The sequence below is a fragment of the Periplaneta americana genome, chromosome 13 (genome assembly GCF_040183065.1).
Source record: "Periplaneta americana isolate PAMFEO1 chromosome 13, P.americana_PAMFEO1_priV1, whole genome shotgun sequence".
Taxonomy (NCBI): domain Eukaryota; kingdom Metazoa; phylum Arthropoda; class Insecta; order Blattodea; family Blattidae; genus Periplaneta; species Periplaneta americana.
Genome location: NC_091129.1, coordinates 169,748,595 through 169,765,068, shown reverse-complemented (window position 1 = coordinate 169,765,068; position 16,474 = coordinate 169,748,595). Strand labels below are relative to the sequence as shown.

Below are 16,474 nucleotides of genomic sequence, written 5' to 3'. Positions count from 1 at the left end.
TTATGGTTATGTCTCGTGACCAGAATATTGTACGAAACGGAAATGTAAAAATTGGAAATTTATCTTTTGAAGGGGTGGAAAAATTCAAATACCTTGGAGCAATAGTAACAAATATAAATGACACTCGGAAGGAAATTAAACGCAGAATAAATATGGGAAATGCTTGTTATTCGGTTGAGAAGTTTTTGTCATCCAGTCTGCTTTCAAATAAGCTGAAAGTTAGAATTTACAAAACTTAGTCAACAGTCCGAAGACAGATCTGAACCTCACAAGCGACACCAAGAAGGCACCACTTATGCGGCAACTAGGCCAGGAGATTATGGGGTAGGGTAGCCAGTTCCTTTCTCCCTCCATTGCATACATCGCCGACTAGCTACATAATACCCTAGTCAGACTTCAGATGCATACAAACAAGTATTCTTTCTCTTACGCATATCATCAAGTGAGATGTACTGCCTGATAATAATATGTATGTACATATCAGGCAGAGATTCCGACATAATTAGGAATATTAAATCCAGACGTTTGAGATTGGAAGGACATGTAGCACGTATGGGCGAATCCAAAAATGCATAGGCTATAGATTGTTAGTTGGGAGGCCAGAGGGAAAAAGACCTTTGGGGAGGCCGAGACGTAGATGAGAGTATAATATTAAAATGGATTTGAGGGAGGTGAGATATGATGGTAGAGACTGGATTAATCTTGCTCAGTATGGGAACAGATGGCGGCTTATGTGAGGACGGCAATGAACCTCCGGGTTCCTTAAAAGCCATTTGTAAGTAAGTAAATATTAGGCCTACTGTTTGTCAATAAAATAAAATGTCTTGCTTTAGAATTATAAAAATATCGTTTTCTACAATGAAGAAAAAGAAAGATAACCTTGTATGATTTGAGGCTTTCTCGGCGTTGGTTCGCTAATATGTTTTCGCGGGATATCAGCCGAGTTAAAATGAAGATGGCTCCAGAGATAGCAGTTGAAAGCTTGGAACATTCCAAAATTTTAACTCGGCTGATATCCCGCGAAAACATATTAGGGAAAGATAACCTTGTTATTTGGGTCCATAATACAAGATTTAATAGTTCAAAAATAAACTAAAAACTTTAAACGCCAATGTCAAGTGCAACGTGACGGAAGAACGGAATTTTATTGTTGTGAATCGAGTTGATCGGACACGCAAATTTCGTCACACGCATTGTCTTAATATTCCGTCTGTCCGCTCGTTCACCAGTGCATCTGAAACTAATGAGGTTTTTTTCATCCTACGCATCAGTGTAGGCCTATGTTGGAATTATACACATGAAATGCAAATCTTACAACATGAGCTTATTATAATCTGCGATTTATTCTACATCTTCTTAATTGTTTCCATCTTACTTTGGCTCTAAGACGTGTGGCGGGTCGAAGGCCTTCATTGCGCCATGTATTGCCCAGCCTCGCACCCTGTGATATGATGAAAGAAATCGATATGGCTGTGCTCTAATGAAGAATGGTAATGACGGGACCGAAAAGCCGTATAATTAAATTTCCATTATTCCTCGCTTTTAATGATGTGCAATTGTGTGGAATTGATGCCAATGAGTTGTGTTAATCAAAATTTGGTAATTCAGTGATGCATTTCTTTTAGAAGCACCACTGGAGTGTAGCGTGCCTGTTCGACGACAGGAACAGAGAACAGTACTTTTTGAAACAGCAGGTTAATCTAGAGCAGCGCGAGTGAAGTGTCGCGTACTTATGATAAATAAAAAGCTTGCTATGATTCGAACACAGACCACTCTGAGTGCTCGCATTCCGTGAAGCCAAACACAACACAGTGCATTCCGTGCTTGTGTAGTAAACAAAACATGTGGTTAGGTTTACAAACAGTAACGACGAGGGATTGTCAGGCATCTGAAAGTGAACTAGAACAGCCTGGCACGAGGGTCACAGTCACTGCTACTTTGCGTTCTGAAAAATACGCGCTTTGTCGACTTCGCAGAAGAATTAATTTTATAGATATTGATCATAAATATTTTCTTTTTCAATAACTTGATGATTACGCTAGGTAAGTTTCTAGCACTAGCGAAGAATTTCTGTTCTCAAATTACGAAGACTTTTTATGAATGTATCAATAATAATGACATATAGACAAGACTGTAACAATTATTTTTGTCCGTGAGGTTAGGTTTGACTAAATGAAATAGCTAAATACAATATATCGAAACAGGTGATACGAGTAATGTCTCGTGTCCAGAACATAGTACGAAATGGAAATATAAAAACTGGAAATTTATCCTTTGAAGAGGTGGAAAAATGCAAATATCTTGGAACAATAGTAACAAAAATGACACTCGACAGGAAATTAAATTCAGAATAAATACAGTGTGGGAGATGCCTGTTATAATTCGGGTGAGAAGCTTTTTGTCATCTAGTCTGCTTTAAAAAAACCTGAAACTTAGAATTTGTAAAACAGTTATATTACCGGTTGTTGTGTATGGTTCTGAAACTTTGACTCTCACTTTGCGAGAGAAACAGAAATTAAGGGTGTGTCAGAATAAGGTGCTTAGGAAAATATTTGGAGCTAAGAGAAGTTGAAGTTACAAGAGAATGGAGAAAGTTACACAACATAGAACTGCACGCATTGTATTCTTCACCTTAAATAATTAGGAACATTAAATCCAGACGTTTGAGATGGTCAGAGCATGTAGCAAATATGGGTGAATCCAGAAATGCATATAGAATGTTACTTGGAAGACCTGAGGGAAAAAAGACTTTGGGGGAGACCGAAACTTAGATGGGAGGATAATATTAAAATGGATTTGAAGGAGGTAGGATATGACGGTAGGGACTGAATTAATCTTGCTCAGGGTGGCGGCTTATATGAGGACCTGTGGATCTCCAAAGCCATACGTAAGTAAATAAGATGATCTGAGTTCTTGATTTTTGTTCCGTCTCTTAAACGGCTAGCGCTCTATTAATTTCTTCAGATAAATTTTATATGTTGATTAAAATTTTCTGAATTATTTTAAGTGGGTACCTAAGACCGTACATAACTAATTTATCTGATAATATTATGGTAAATGCATATATTTGTAATGTTACATTTTGTCACTGTGTATTAAGAAAAAAGGAACTAAAGAGGAAGGTGAGAGCCGATTTGGAAACAATTAATTGAGATTTGGATATAAAAAAGCATCCGAAAGTCGGTCATTATCTCTACACACACAGAAGCATACAAATAGATGACATTCCAAAGATATTTTTAATGATATTGGATGTAAAACAATTCTTCCCATAGCTATATATGCATAATGATGCTTACGAGCCGTTATGGGCTAGCTCACACTTCTTGTTACTTCTCTTGTCATTTCAGATGTCTCTTTAATCGAAATTCGCTCAAGTCTGACCCTTAGTTCATAGCTGTTTGCAGGCCGAGTTTTATGAGTTTCATTGCCAATAAAACAGAGGGTGACGAGACTGGGTCGATGCTGGATATTGCGGGACAGATGATGAAGCAGCTCTGAAATCAGCTCAAAGTAAATAAACAGCAAAATTAAAGGAACGCACAAGTAGACCCACCAGCCATACTGGTGGACGCCACAGACCAGTCTGTGTCGAAATGAAGTGGAAATAATATGTACAATACAGTGGAATGCCGGTAATGGAACCGATGACCATCTGAATTTGCGAGGTGTCCGGACTTCTGAGTTAATCTCGTAGAAAAATGTCATCAAAATTGTTCAATGCGGACAGCCTACGTGTGCAGTGACGGACTGGAAGCATAGCCGTTGTTCGTAAACACGCGTGGTCAGTTTATTTAATAATGGTGCACCAATAACATCGGCCAGCTGCTGTGTCGTCGCACACACAAGTTCGGTTTTGTTTAGAGCCGGTTGGTTGCTCTTCATGGATCGCATGATCGTTTGCATCCTACATGAAGAAATATGTACGATTATCAAGATGATTATTATGGTAATAAACAGTGCAATGGTGAAATGTATATGATTTTAAATGTTAAACGATGATGATTTAATACGGAGTAGAAGAGATCCCTAATACTGAAATTTCAACAACGAACTTGATATCTGAGGGGATTCGGTTCAAAACCTGCTTAATGTAGCTTTTGCTGAAATTGAGTTATATACCAAATCAGGTATTGTGGGACATACCGGTACTCTACTAACTGTAGTGAATGTGGATATCAAATTGTACCACATTGCCACATAAAAGTAAGGCTCCGCTGCAAAACCTGCTTAATGCATGAAGTTAGTAGTGATACTACGTATCAGAATCTACCTAACGCAAGGACAAAATAATAAGAATGCATGTTACAAGGTCGTTAGAGACGCTCGTGTTGCCGCTTTGTGATGTAGCAGCGTTTGCAGACTTGAACAAATCTTTTGCAGTGTTATTAATCGATGAAGAAAATAAATTTTGCTCTAACGGCAGTAAACACAGATTACACGTATTTTTTCAACATTGGGTTTACCCTCATTTATTTATTTATTTACTTATTTAGGCTACTTATTTGTTTGTTTGTTTATTTGTTTATTTACAAAATAAAACGAGGAACAACTTAAGGAACTCAGTATTGCATGAGCTGCAATAGCTGCTACCGCTAAAAATGAACTGTTCCGGGCCTTCAGGTTAAATCATAAATGTCATACATTTCTCTCTTCACATTCGTGTTAGAGATTTCATTTTTCAGGTAAGTTTAATAATAAAAAGTGTACGTGTATAGAAGTAATCACATGTATAAATGCGGTCACAATGACCGTTACGGTCCTTTTAGTGTTAAAATAGAACTGTTTTAGGAAAAGGTATAAGTAACCATATTATGACTCAGTAAAATATAATGCTGTAAATTTAATTTTATAGATGCTTCGTAGAAACTCCGCTGCAAATCCTGCTTAATGCACAATTAAAACATTATCTAGTAAATTAATTGAACGAATCTACTGATAACTAGCCGTACCCGTGCGCTCCGCTGCACCCGTTAGAAATAAATATAAAGTAATTACGTAATTAAAATAGGACATTTGATCCAGGGAAGATTCGTGTTTGATAGAAGGATAAATCGTTTAATATGTTACTTAATTTAAATTGTATTTAAATAATTAAAATGCGATCATTTTGGTCCAGAGACCACTCATTTGGTGCAATGACAATTCCTTTAACATGTTTCTTAATTTTTATTACATGCATCCATACTTTAATGAAGACTGAGATATCATTTATATTTAATGTGTATACTTTATTTTACTTGTTATATGTTTCCATTGAGTTATGATAATAACTTAATTTTAACGCTTGTTTTCTACGTATTCAGTAAATGGCGCTTGGGCCACTATGGTTCTGAACCCTTCAAATAACTTATATTATATATTATATTATATTATATTATATTATATTATATTATATTATATTATATTATATTATATTATATTATATTATATTATATAAAAATGTGTTGATAACGGATGTACACCGATAAGTAAGTTTTTAATTTGTTATGGGGGCTCTTGAATCTCAGGAGGAACAAACAGCACAACATAATCTGCTTGGCTCATTACCCATTTTTTTGCATTGCATTTAATGCATATGTATTTTATGTATTTTAACACGATTCAATTGAGCACAGTTAAAATTTGGATTATAAAATAATGGAATGCTAAGCTAACGTATTATTACTGCATACTAAATCAATACACTCTTGTGGTTCGTTAATTCTCTGAGATAAACATTATTTTAAGAAATACAGGAAACGAATACACAGAATAGCCTATCAAGTTGTTTGTGCATAACAAGCTATTTTAATCTTACCTGTCCTCAATTCACTCTGAAGTTACTGTAATAACATTATAGCATTATGTCCACCTAGAGAAACTACACTTTCCAATGGTGAAATAATAATTAATTATACAAATCGGTTAATTTAGCTTCCGATATTACTTCATACAAACACAGAAACATTCTCTGTAGGCTATGATTCATAGATTTCGATTGTTGTTGACCAAGGCCCCTTATAGACGAATTCATTTGTTTATTTCATTACACCGCCTTAGATGGCAGTTATTTCAATTTTGAAACTCATTTATCTCATTAAATATCAGTCCTATCAAAATTTTTCAAAGAATAAAACTTATCGAAAATGATTTTTAAATAAATTTTTGTTATGTAATATTTTTCACAAAAGTCAATAATAAGCGAGATATTCGAAAATCTAAGTTACAACGAACTTAATTTATATTCCAATTTTCATCGAAATCCGTTCATCCATTATCGCGTGAAAAGGTAACAAACAAACATACAGACAGACAGACAGACAGACAGACAGACATACAGACAAAAATTTCAAAAAGCGATTTTCGGTTTCAGGGTGGTTAATTATATATGTTAGGACCAATTATTTTTGGAAAATCGAAAATTACCAGAAAAATTTCGGTTACAGATTTATTATTAGTATAGATTTGGGTTATAACAGAAAAGGGTACATGCTTCCAAACTTCTATTAAACAAGAATTGCATTACTGAGATATATAATTTTGTCACTTTCCTCAATATCTAAAATGATGCATTTATCAGGTTTTGAACGGAACCCCCTCATCTGCAGCCAACGCCCTCTATGCTCTGCTTGAAGATCGGGGTAGAAGGTGAATCGGTTTATTTATTGCCCTGCGTCTTCATTTCTCTCCCGAATACAAACTTTCGTCCTATAGAATCGCCATTAAACGAAGAATATATTATCAGATGGAGGAGGACTGCAGTGTCTGCCGGGCTTTAATGAACCCGCGCAGTTTTATCTGCCTCCGCGTCCCGGGGGTGCAGACCTGAGCACTGCAACGAAATTATATTACGCTGATCCTAGCCTGTGTGCCGAGTGAGGGATGTCTTCCGAACCACTAGACTTGCAACTGGCCAACTGTAGCCACACATACACTTCTACTCTTAATTTCCTGGATTCGATTTAGAAAATGGACCTATATGTCGATGTCTGTATTTAGAAGAGCTCCCAATTTGGATAAAATCGGTTCAAGCGTATAGAAATTGTGAGGGAGTCATACGGCTTGTTCCCCATTGTAACAAATGAAGGAATGTTGCGTAGCAACTGCAACACAATCACGTCCCAGTTTAATCCCCAAGTAAACAGAATTGTTCCTTTCTCCAAGGACGACAAACAAGCAGAGCAGACATCTGGGTCGTCGTAGAAGAGAGCCGCTCCGAGATCTCTTTCATTTAAATGTTTTGTTGCTTCAATGAGTTGCGGTGCGCGTGCATGAATGGACTAACAGACAACTTAATAGATCAGGTAGTAAAAATTGAAAGCAATTCAATCACATTAACGTCTAATAAAATGTGTTTCAATTCATTTAATTACTGTACCTCTAACAGCATGCAAAGAAACGAAGCTGTGTTGGAAAGAGTGGGTGAAGAGTGAATGATGCTGAAACTGATCAGGAAGAGGAAAAGGAATTGGATGGGTCACTGGCTGAGAAGAAACTGCCTACTGAAGGATGCACTGGAAGGAATGGTGAACAGGAGACGAGTTCGGGGCAGAAGAAGATATCAGATGATAGACGGCATTAAGATATATGGATCATATGTGGAAACTAAGAGGAAGGCAGAAAATGGGAACAAGTGGGTTTGTAGTGTAAGAGTTGCCCTTAGCAGAACACTATGAATGAGTGAATAGCATATACAGCAATGTTCCATATTCGTCTATCTTCTCTTCTAAGTAATTGTGTAATCTCGGTGAATAATGTACATAATCCAGAGTGCTGCATTGGAGTTAAATCGCTCGCTTGAACTCGGTCGAGTGTCGCACGCTCGAGTGAGATACGATCGGTCGTGATACGCTCGTAATAAATAGAAGCACAGTACAAGGTCATCTCACCGACATGTCTTATCTTGTATGGAAGGTGACAGATAAGATACACATATGTTTTGCTCACACGGTAAAAATAAGGCTTTATTTTCTGCGTTTATGACAAACGTTTAATGGAACAGTCAATGGAACGTACCAAAACAGGATCATGAAGTTATAAATAAAATAGTATGAAAAACTTCGATATACAGTTATTATTGCTAATTAATAATTATTCAATATTTGATTTACCACATATATAATATGATAGGTCCATACATAGTGTTCCGCCTATATACTGCGACAATGTAGAAACATTCTACAAAATATTATTGATATAGCAGTAGATTAATAACAGTATTAGTACAGAGATAACGCCACAGAAAATATAGTAAAACGAATAATCATGCTGCACAACTGTTACAGACGCAAAGATTGATATACTAATTATTAGAGATTATTATTATTATTATTATTATTATTATTATTATTACTACTACTACTAGAAAACTTGATACAGTTCTCGCATTATCGTGATTGTGTTCTCCGTTTATAATAATTACATTTACATCCAATAACGTCTATCAGATGTGGCAAAAACAAAATCACTCCTGTGTGGGGGGGGGGACATTTACCTACTTATATTACCGGTATATTTTAAAGCAAGTTTTGTAGTTGTACTGTGGAGAGGTTAGTTAAACACTGCAAAGTTTTGAAATGATAAACATCTATGATGTTACTACACAGTTCATCACTGTAACAAGAACGAATGTCTAACGCTCGGCTTATACCGTTCGAGGATTTATCGCTCGTGACAATTTTATGCATCATACATGTGGCTACCTATCGGATTATGCTATGAACTACTTGGCGCTCGAGCGAAAACGTCCGATGCAGACGTCTGACATGATCATATCCATATGCATTTTAAAGTAATTCCTATCTTTAAAAATCATGCTGATCCATAGTTGCTGTTTACTGCCATAAAATTTATTTCTATCAACCACTTAATAAGATCATTCATATTACCAAATCGGAGAGAATTCATCCGAAATGTCTATTACCTCTTTACATTCTGTTGTCATTTTTAGGTTTTTGTATTATTTATCGTTGTTGAGCTCGACATATTGATCGTACACTAAGTAAATAACTGGATAACATCAGTCTATGAACTTAATTTTTATTTTTATTAATGGACTAAAAGGCATTACTTGGTTGATCAAACTTTTACTAACGTTTTCGACCACAAAATAGTCATTATTATTACATAATTATTTTATTGGTGTGTTGGGAAGATAGAAGGAATTGTTATTATGCTATATTAATTATGTATTATGTCTTGTATTATATTAGTTACGTTTTTTTATAGTAATGTAGTACTTTTAGGCTATATCATATTGCTTGAGTGGAAGAGAAGGTCGAATGGCCTTAACTGTCAGTTAAAACAATCCATTATTAGTATCTTAGGGTGCTATTCATAGACATTTCGCAGCACGCGCTACGAGCGTACTAAGCTAGCCCCGGCTATCCACTGGTTACTAGTATAGAATTCGAACCATATCCTATCGCTAACACTGGTTTATGAATACGAAAAACGCTGATCATCCATCGGAAACCCGCGCTAAAAATGTCTATGAATACGGCCCTTATAGTCTACACAAGTTAGCCTACATAATTACATAGTGAACGGAAAATTCCTGAGATGTATTGACTTACTAGCTGTGGTTTAAGTTGAGAATTAAAATTAACAACTGATCAAAATGTTCATCATTTTAATTGGTTATTTTACGACGCTTTATCAACTGCGCTGGGTATCTAGCGTTTGAGTCAGATCAAGGTGATAATGCGAGAGCAATGAGTCCAGGGTCCAGCGCCGAAAGTTACCCAGCATTTGCTCTTAATGGGTTGAGGGAAAGCCCCGGAAGAAACTCAACCAGGTGACATGTCCCAACCAGGATTTGAACTCGGACCCGTTCGTTTCATGGTCAGACGTGCTAACCGCTACTCCACAGCGGCGGACCAACTGATCGTTGTGAGCAACGTCAAATTATGAAAAGATGTTAAATTTCATATACGACACGAGTTAATATTATTACGGTTAAAACAGTTTTGTATAATACGTCTTGGTCGAATCTATATTGTTTTAGAGTTGCAGTGATATAATTCTGTATATATAATTTGAACCGCACAGCCTTGCTGTATCCAACTCGCAGCGTTGTGACCCGAAATCTGCAACGAGCCACACTGAACCCCAAGTTGTTTTATGGAGGACCGCAATGCAGGAGCCATCTACTGATAAAAATCAACTTTTATCTGCGATAAATACCAATAACCAGTAATAATCTGCCCCACAATACGCAGTGCTCGCGGAGAAACGAACAACATGGGACTAAGGCTGCAACGGAACGTGAGGCGGAGTTGTCAAGTTTCACAAAATGTGTCAGCAGTTTGTTGCTGGGCTCTTTCATCCAAATGAAATTCGAAATGAGTTCCTCTAAGAGCTCTACATGTTATACAATGTATTTAAGTCGTTGTTCAGTCAATTGTCCGAAGACAGGTTTGAACCTCACAAGTGACACCGACAAGGCATCACTCATAAGGCAACTAAGCCAGGGGATAATGAGATAGAGTGATCAGTTTCTTTCCCCGTAGTAAAAAGCAAAAATTGTTGCAAATAATGAACATTACGAAAGTAGGAGACAAGCGATCTCATGAGATGGTGGAACAGCAGAGCCAACTCCGCGCCTTTTGACTGACTGTAGCCTATATGCAGCTCGGAAAAAGTCGATAAGAGAACGTAACATATTTATAAGGAGAGAGATACGGCTTTAACTATTAGAATATTAAGGATAGGCAAAGGGCATAACTTACTAAAATACAGCCTACAAAGGCAGAAAAATAAGACATAATAATGTATAAGAAGGGAGATGTGACGTACATAATCTACTCTAGGAACGTACTAGCTGGGACACAAAACAGAGCTTTGCTATCTCGATGTTCGTTCCGAAGAGTCTTCAAGTTTGTCTCATTGCTTTGATTTTCGTGAATAAATAGGCTGTGAACATTTTTAGGGTAGTTCAGCTTCTCGTGCCCTAGTCTAACACAACCACTTGAGCTACCGGCCGCTTGCCTGCCGATCCAGAGTTGCGCTCGGGCGTGGGTTCGATTCCCGCTTGGGCTGATTACCTGGTTTCCACAACTGTAAGGCGGATGTATTGTGGGTCCCTATCACCAGGCATGGCGCGTCTTCAGGGTGCGGATAGAGGAGACGTTTGAGATGGGCAGGGCATGTAGCACGTATGGGCGAATCCAGAAATGCATATAGAGTGTTAGTTGGGAGGCCAGAGGGGAAAAGACCTTTGGGGAGGCCGAGACGTAGATGGGAATATAATATTAAAATGGATTTGAGGGAGGTGGGATATGATGGTAGAGACTGGATTAATCTTGCTCAGGATAGGGACCAATGACGGGCTTATGTGAGGGCGGCAATGAACCTTCGGGTTCCTTTAAAGCCAGTAAGTAAGGCGAATGTCAGGTAATGTAGAGCGACTTCTCTGCCTCATCTCACCAAATATCATCTCGCTATCACGAATTCCATCGACGCTAAATAATCTCGTAGTTGATACAGCGTCGTTAAATAACCAACTAGGAAAAATAACAAAAAAACTATTGTTGGAAACAGGGTAGCTTACTTCCTGCATCCCCACAGCGACGGTTACATTGCTGTGTTCAAACTGCGCATCACGCGGACATGTTTCTCATTACAATCATTAAAATGAATCCCAGGCCAATTTAAAGCCGTGCGACTTCCATCCACGCTGCACAAATCGACGCTCTGGCCTGCCCGTGACGATAAAGCGGAATACATTTGTATCCGCAGCTTACAGGCTCGAACCAGGTCCCGGGGCCACGGCAGGCAATTATTCTGAATTCTGAGGTGGCAGTTATGTCGATCTTCCTCGTATTCGGTGCTAATCGCAGCTCTAAGCTTCTCTCAGTAATTCATTTACCGGAATGTTCGATGCAGCTAGAACAGTGGAGACGGCCATGATCCGTTGGAAACTGCTGAATTGTTTTTCGGTGTCAAATCAGAATATCAAACTGTTCTGAAATTCTAAATTTTCACACGGTAGAGAAATAAACTGTAAATTTTATCTCGATCAACACTGAGCTCCGAGACTTGAAGGATTTCACCACCTTAAATGATGATCGTCGTCTTCTGCAGTTCGAGCCGTGAAATTCCAATATGAAATGTAAAGAGATTGACTGAATACAAGCAGAGAGCATTCTAACAACAGTTTAGCTGTTCTTTGTACTTTTATTTTATTTTAATCTTCATTGCTCTGTTTGTACTTTTATTCTTTCTTTTTGTTTTTTTTCTTTTTCTCTCTCCTTTTGTTTTCCTTCGTTCTCTTCTTCTTCTTCCTCCATTCCTTTTCTCCATAAAGGACCTCTCCCTCGTCTAATCATGTATCCTAAATTATCATAAATGTAGAATACGGCGTCATTGCAAAGAGATCAGCCCATAAAACGATTCGCAGTCCCTGTCGTCGGTCGCTTCTTCCAGTCCTTTCGCCAGATTAGTTACTTTAAGGACAGCATTCTACTTGTTTTGCTCTCTCTCTCTCTCTCTCTCTCTCCTGCTTTCGCCCAGGCTCGGTTAAAGCTAATAGTCACTGTTTGAATTATCTGTTACATACCGACTGAGAAGTTCTTGTTGCTCGTTGCTCCATTGTTTTAGTCGCAGATCGTGTCCACTTGTATCAAGTATTTGTCATGTACTTAACAAAGTAAAGAAATCGACGGTCATTCCATTGGTACGAGTGTTATCATTTACTTTGAACCTTTCGACAGGTCGCAGACTCGTCACCGGCGCGGCAGGATGGTCAGCTATCATAGTGGCTCATTCATTAATGACTCAAATCGCAGCGTTCACGTGCAATGCCTTTTCAAGTTTTCGGACAGGTTGGTTTCGAAGCGTTTCGCCTTCATACCAGGCTACACGCTTCACAGCAATGGCAGACAAGTTGCTGCTAGAGCAAGGCGGTAATAATCGTCAGGCTAGATTTCAATCGCTAACACAGCTTCGCAATGCTACGTTGGGTTGTGCGCACTTTCCAAATGATCTGCTAATGGTGTTGACAGCCACTTCAGTTCTTCGCTTCTCTGAGATGTTGCCAGCCGCGCAAACAGTCTTTCCTTTGTTCTGTTCTTATATTGCTTTCTTTCATTCTCCATAGCAAAAGAGTGGCATATCAGAACACAGCCCGTGACGTCACATACTTCAGAATAGCTCGGGAAGTTCTTGCAGGACGTTCTGGTTTCAGCTCAATATTTGTAAATCAGTCGTGTTGGTAGGCTAGGAAATCGTGCTGGCACTAAGATAGCTACGATATGAAGGAAGCCACGCATTATATTAATTAAAATCAGTCAGTCAGTCTTATTGGGCACTGACGTACTCTCTTTGGAATATGTTGTAGTCAGGACTGGCGTACAAACAGTTCTAAGCTATTTTATTGTCCATTGATTACAGCGCAAACAATACAGAGTACTGAATTACAGTTGAAAACAAAAAATTTAATTTTCAGTTGTTGAGAATACTGTTGTAATGGTGTGAGGCCAGTTAATTAAACCCTCGACAACAAAGCGGCAGATTGACGGGAAATCATTGCACTCATCACGCCGATTGCAATTCCAGCAGGAAATTATTCCCCCTGAAATTCTGTAGCGCCGGTGTGAACTTATCCGGTGACAACTGTAAGATGATTATGATGATGTTAGTGATGATATTTAATTTGAGTACATTGTAATGGATTTTATACTTCGACTTCTTATTCTTATTTTCCCCGTCGATGTGTGGCAGGCAGGAGAGACGCGCTATTCTGGAGAGGGATTCTGCATACAGTTACTGAAATAGGCTTTTTCATCACAACTTTCCTTGAAGAAGAAGAAGAAGAAGAAGAAGAAGAAGAATGGATATTAGAGAGAAATGTAATGTTCGACGTCACACAGGACAGAATCGTACAAAGAGCTAGAGTTTGATTTTTGTCAGGAAGAAGAGTAGAAGCTGGCCTGGAAATGATAAAAGGAATACAATTCTGCTTACAATGGATAGAAATAATAATAATAAAAAAAAAAACAAATTTTGCGAGGAAGCAAGGTTGATACTTATTGCTCAACTCTGTACGTAAGATTTGTTATTCGAACTCGTGACCCTAGGCATACTCGCACGGTTTATGTCGATCCCTCTGCACAGACAGGAAGGTGTAGTCGACGCAAAAAGAAAACTAAAAGGAATGACAAGGTTGTGTGCGTTACTTAACAACATGCAGCAGTCGCTGAATTCTGGATATTCAAGCGGGTTTTATTGTAGCTGTTCGTTTGATATATTATGCAATAATTTGTAGACCAGCGGCTTAATATTCCGGCTCGACCTAAGTTCGGCCTGATGCTGCGAGATGACAAGTCAACAGGGAAATGTGGAACGTTCGGCAATTTTTGGCCGAAAAGCTGCGAGTGGTAGAAGGAAAATTTCAACACCACAGCAGGACGCCAGATTAGTGGCAGAGGTTGAAAGGAATCCCTTCCGTACCGCTGCTGCTTTTAAAGCAGTTGTTAATTTCCCTGGCCAGGATCAGACCGTGAGAAATCGTTTAAGGGCCGCCAATTTGAGATCTCGACGTGCCATTCCTAGGGAAGTTCATATAGAGGAGCGTTTAGTCTTTGCAGTGGGAAATGGTGATCGGGATTGGAAAAGGCTAACCTTTTCTGATAGTCACCTTTTCTACTACAAAGAAAGGGCCCACTCTTGTATATCGTCCTCCTGGCACTCGATTCGACCACAGATACGCTGCCATTCGTGCCCTCAGTGGAGGTGTCGTGTTGGAGATGGATTTCTCGTCGTAAACTGGGCACAATACACCGTATTCGCGGGAAATTCAACCAGCAGAAATACAGACGGTTGTGGAACGCTAGCCTATATGGTTCTTTATACTAGGTTATTATGTCCTGCAATTCTTCAATTTTAGCAGGATAATCATCCAGTCCACACATCTCAATTGATTTGAGACTGGTTTGCGAGGAGACAGGATATCGAACTGATAGACTAGCCTCGTCGCTCTCCGGACTTGAACCCTTTGGAGAATATGTAGGCACAAGCATATGCGGAAAAATTGATCCAATCTTCCTCCAAGACGCCCTGATGATTTGTGGAAGCTCGTTCAGGATGCTGTCGCTGAGAACAGTCGCTATTTGAAAAGACTAGTCGATTCCATGCCCACTGGACTGCAAGATGTGATCGAGATGGGAGGAAGATGGACTAAATATTGAATCGCGTCTTTTTGTTTTTTGTTTCTTTTTTAACTTTTAAGTGTTTGTATTTTCTACGGCAGACGCCAGTAAGTTTATTTTGTTTATGGAGCGAAAGATATTTTTGTTGAGAATATGAGAGTAAAATCTTTTTTTTCCAGTTTGCAGTCATAACGTCATAATCAATAATGATAAATTCATGGCATAATACATTCGAGAACCTGATGTTGATTACTAAAACAGTCATAAAAGAGATAAGAGCAATTATATTTCATCTCTGTCTTAACCTCCCCCAAAATAATAATAATAATAATAATAATAATAATAATAATAATAATAATAACATAAAAAGCAACAGGTTGTGTTCGAACGCATGACCTCATGAATACCAGCCCGGAATTCTACCACTACGCTACAACAGTAACATGCAGAACACTTCAATTATAACTGTAGATATCAGGCCACATGGTCCAACAACATGTAACATCGCCTGTTTCCGAATTGTAGCGAAGGTACCCGAAGGGAACTTAGATTCTAGAGAACAGTCACTTTTCTTTTGACAGCAGTAGGCCTACATGGAGATCGAAAGTTACGTAACATTGAAATTAAAAGACATTAAACATAGCTTGCTCCGACATTTCTGATCGTTCTGTGAACTTTTCATTGTTATCAGACTTATTATTGCGTGTACTGATCACGTGACTCTGCGGAGTTTACATTGGCCTATCCAGAAGAAGAAAGCGCTCCCTGACAGGCATTTGCTCTATCCTAAGAGGAATTAGCAACTTTTTCGTTGGAAGCCAAAGCACGCTGTTCCACTTGGCGCAGCTGACAGCTGACTTTTCTCTTTCTGCTCGACTAACGTTTGCAAGCTGAATCGCACTACTTTTTGTTACTTAGCTTTTTAAATTTTTACCCTGTCTCTCGTATCTTACAAGTTGGAACATTGCTGAAGCAGGATGAGATAATGAGCTCGTGCGGTGCTGGCATTACAATTTACTTGGCCAGCATCCTATAGGGCATAACATTTTAATTTTGTGTACCGGTATGTTATATTATTTTAATAAAATAACAGAACAGAAATTCGCAGGAAAATATACATTTAAGCAGAATTACTTAATAATATTCAACACTGCGATAGCTGTTCTTTTTTTTTTTTTTTTTTTTTTTTTCAAGATTTATTTTAGGTCGTATAACTGCTCGGTCTTTTTGCGACCACAATATTCATATAGAGAAAAATACAATACAAGTAATGAAGCCTTCAGGCCTTCTCTTTCACTTAGCCAGAAACAAAAGAAGCTGATACAATTTGCAATGTACGTATG

General features: G+C 38.3%; 1 protein-coding gene across 2 annotated transcripts in view; it reads right to left on the bottom strand.

Annotated features, from left to right (window-relative positions):
* Positions 1–16,474, bottom strand: part of Ret (Ret oncogene) — a 291,614-nt gene that overhangs the window by 215,479 nt on the left and 59,661 nt on the right. The gene's annotated exons all lie outside the window — the stretch shown is intronic.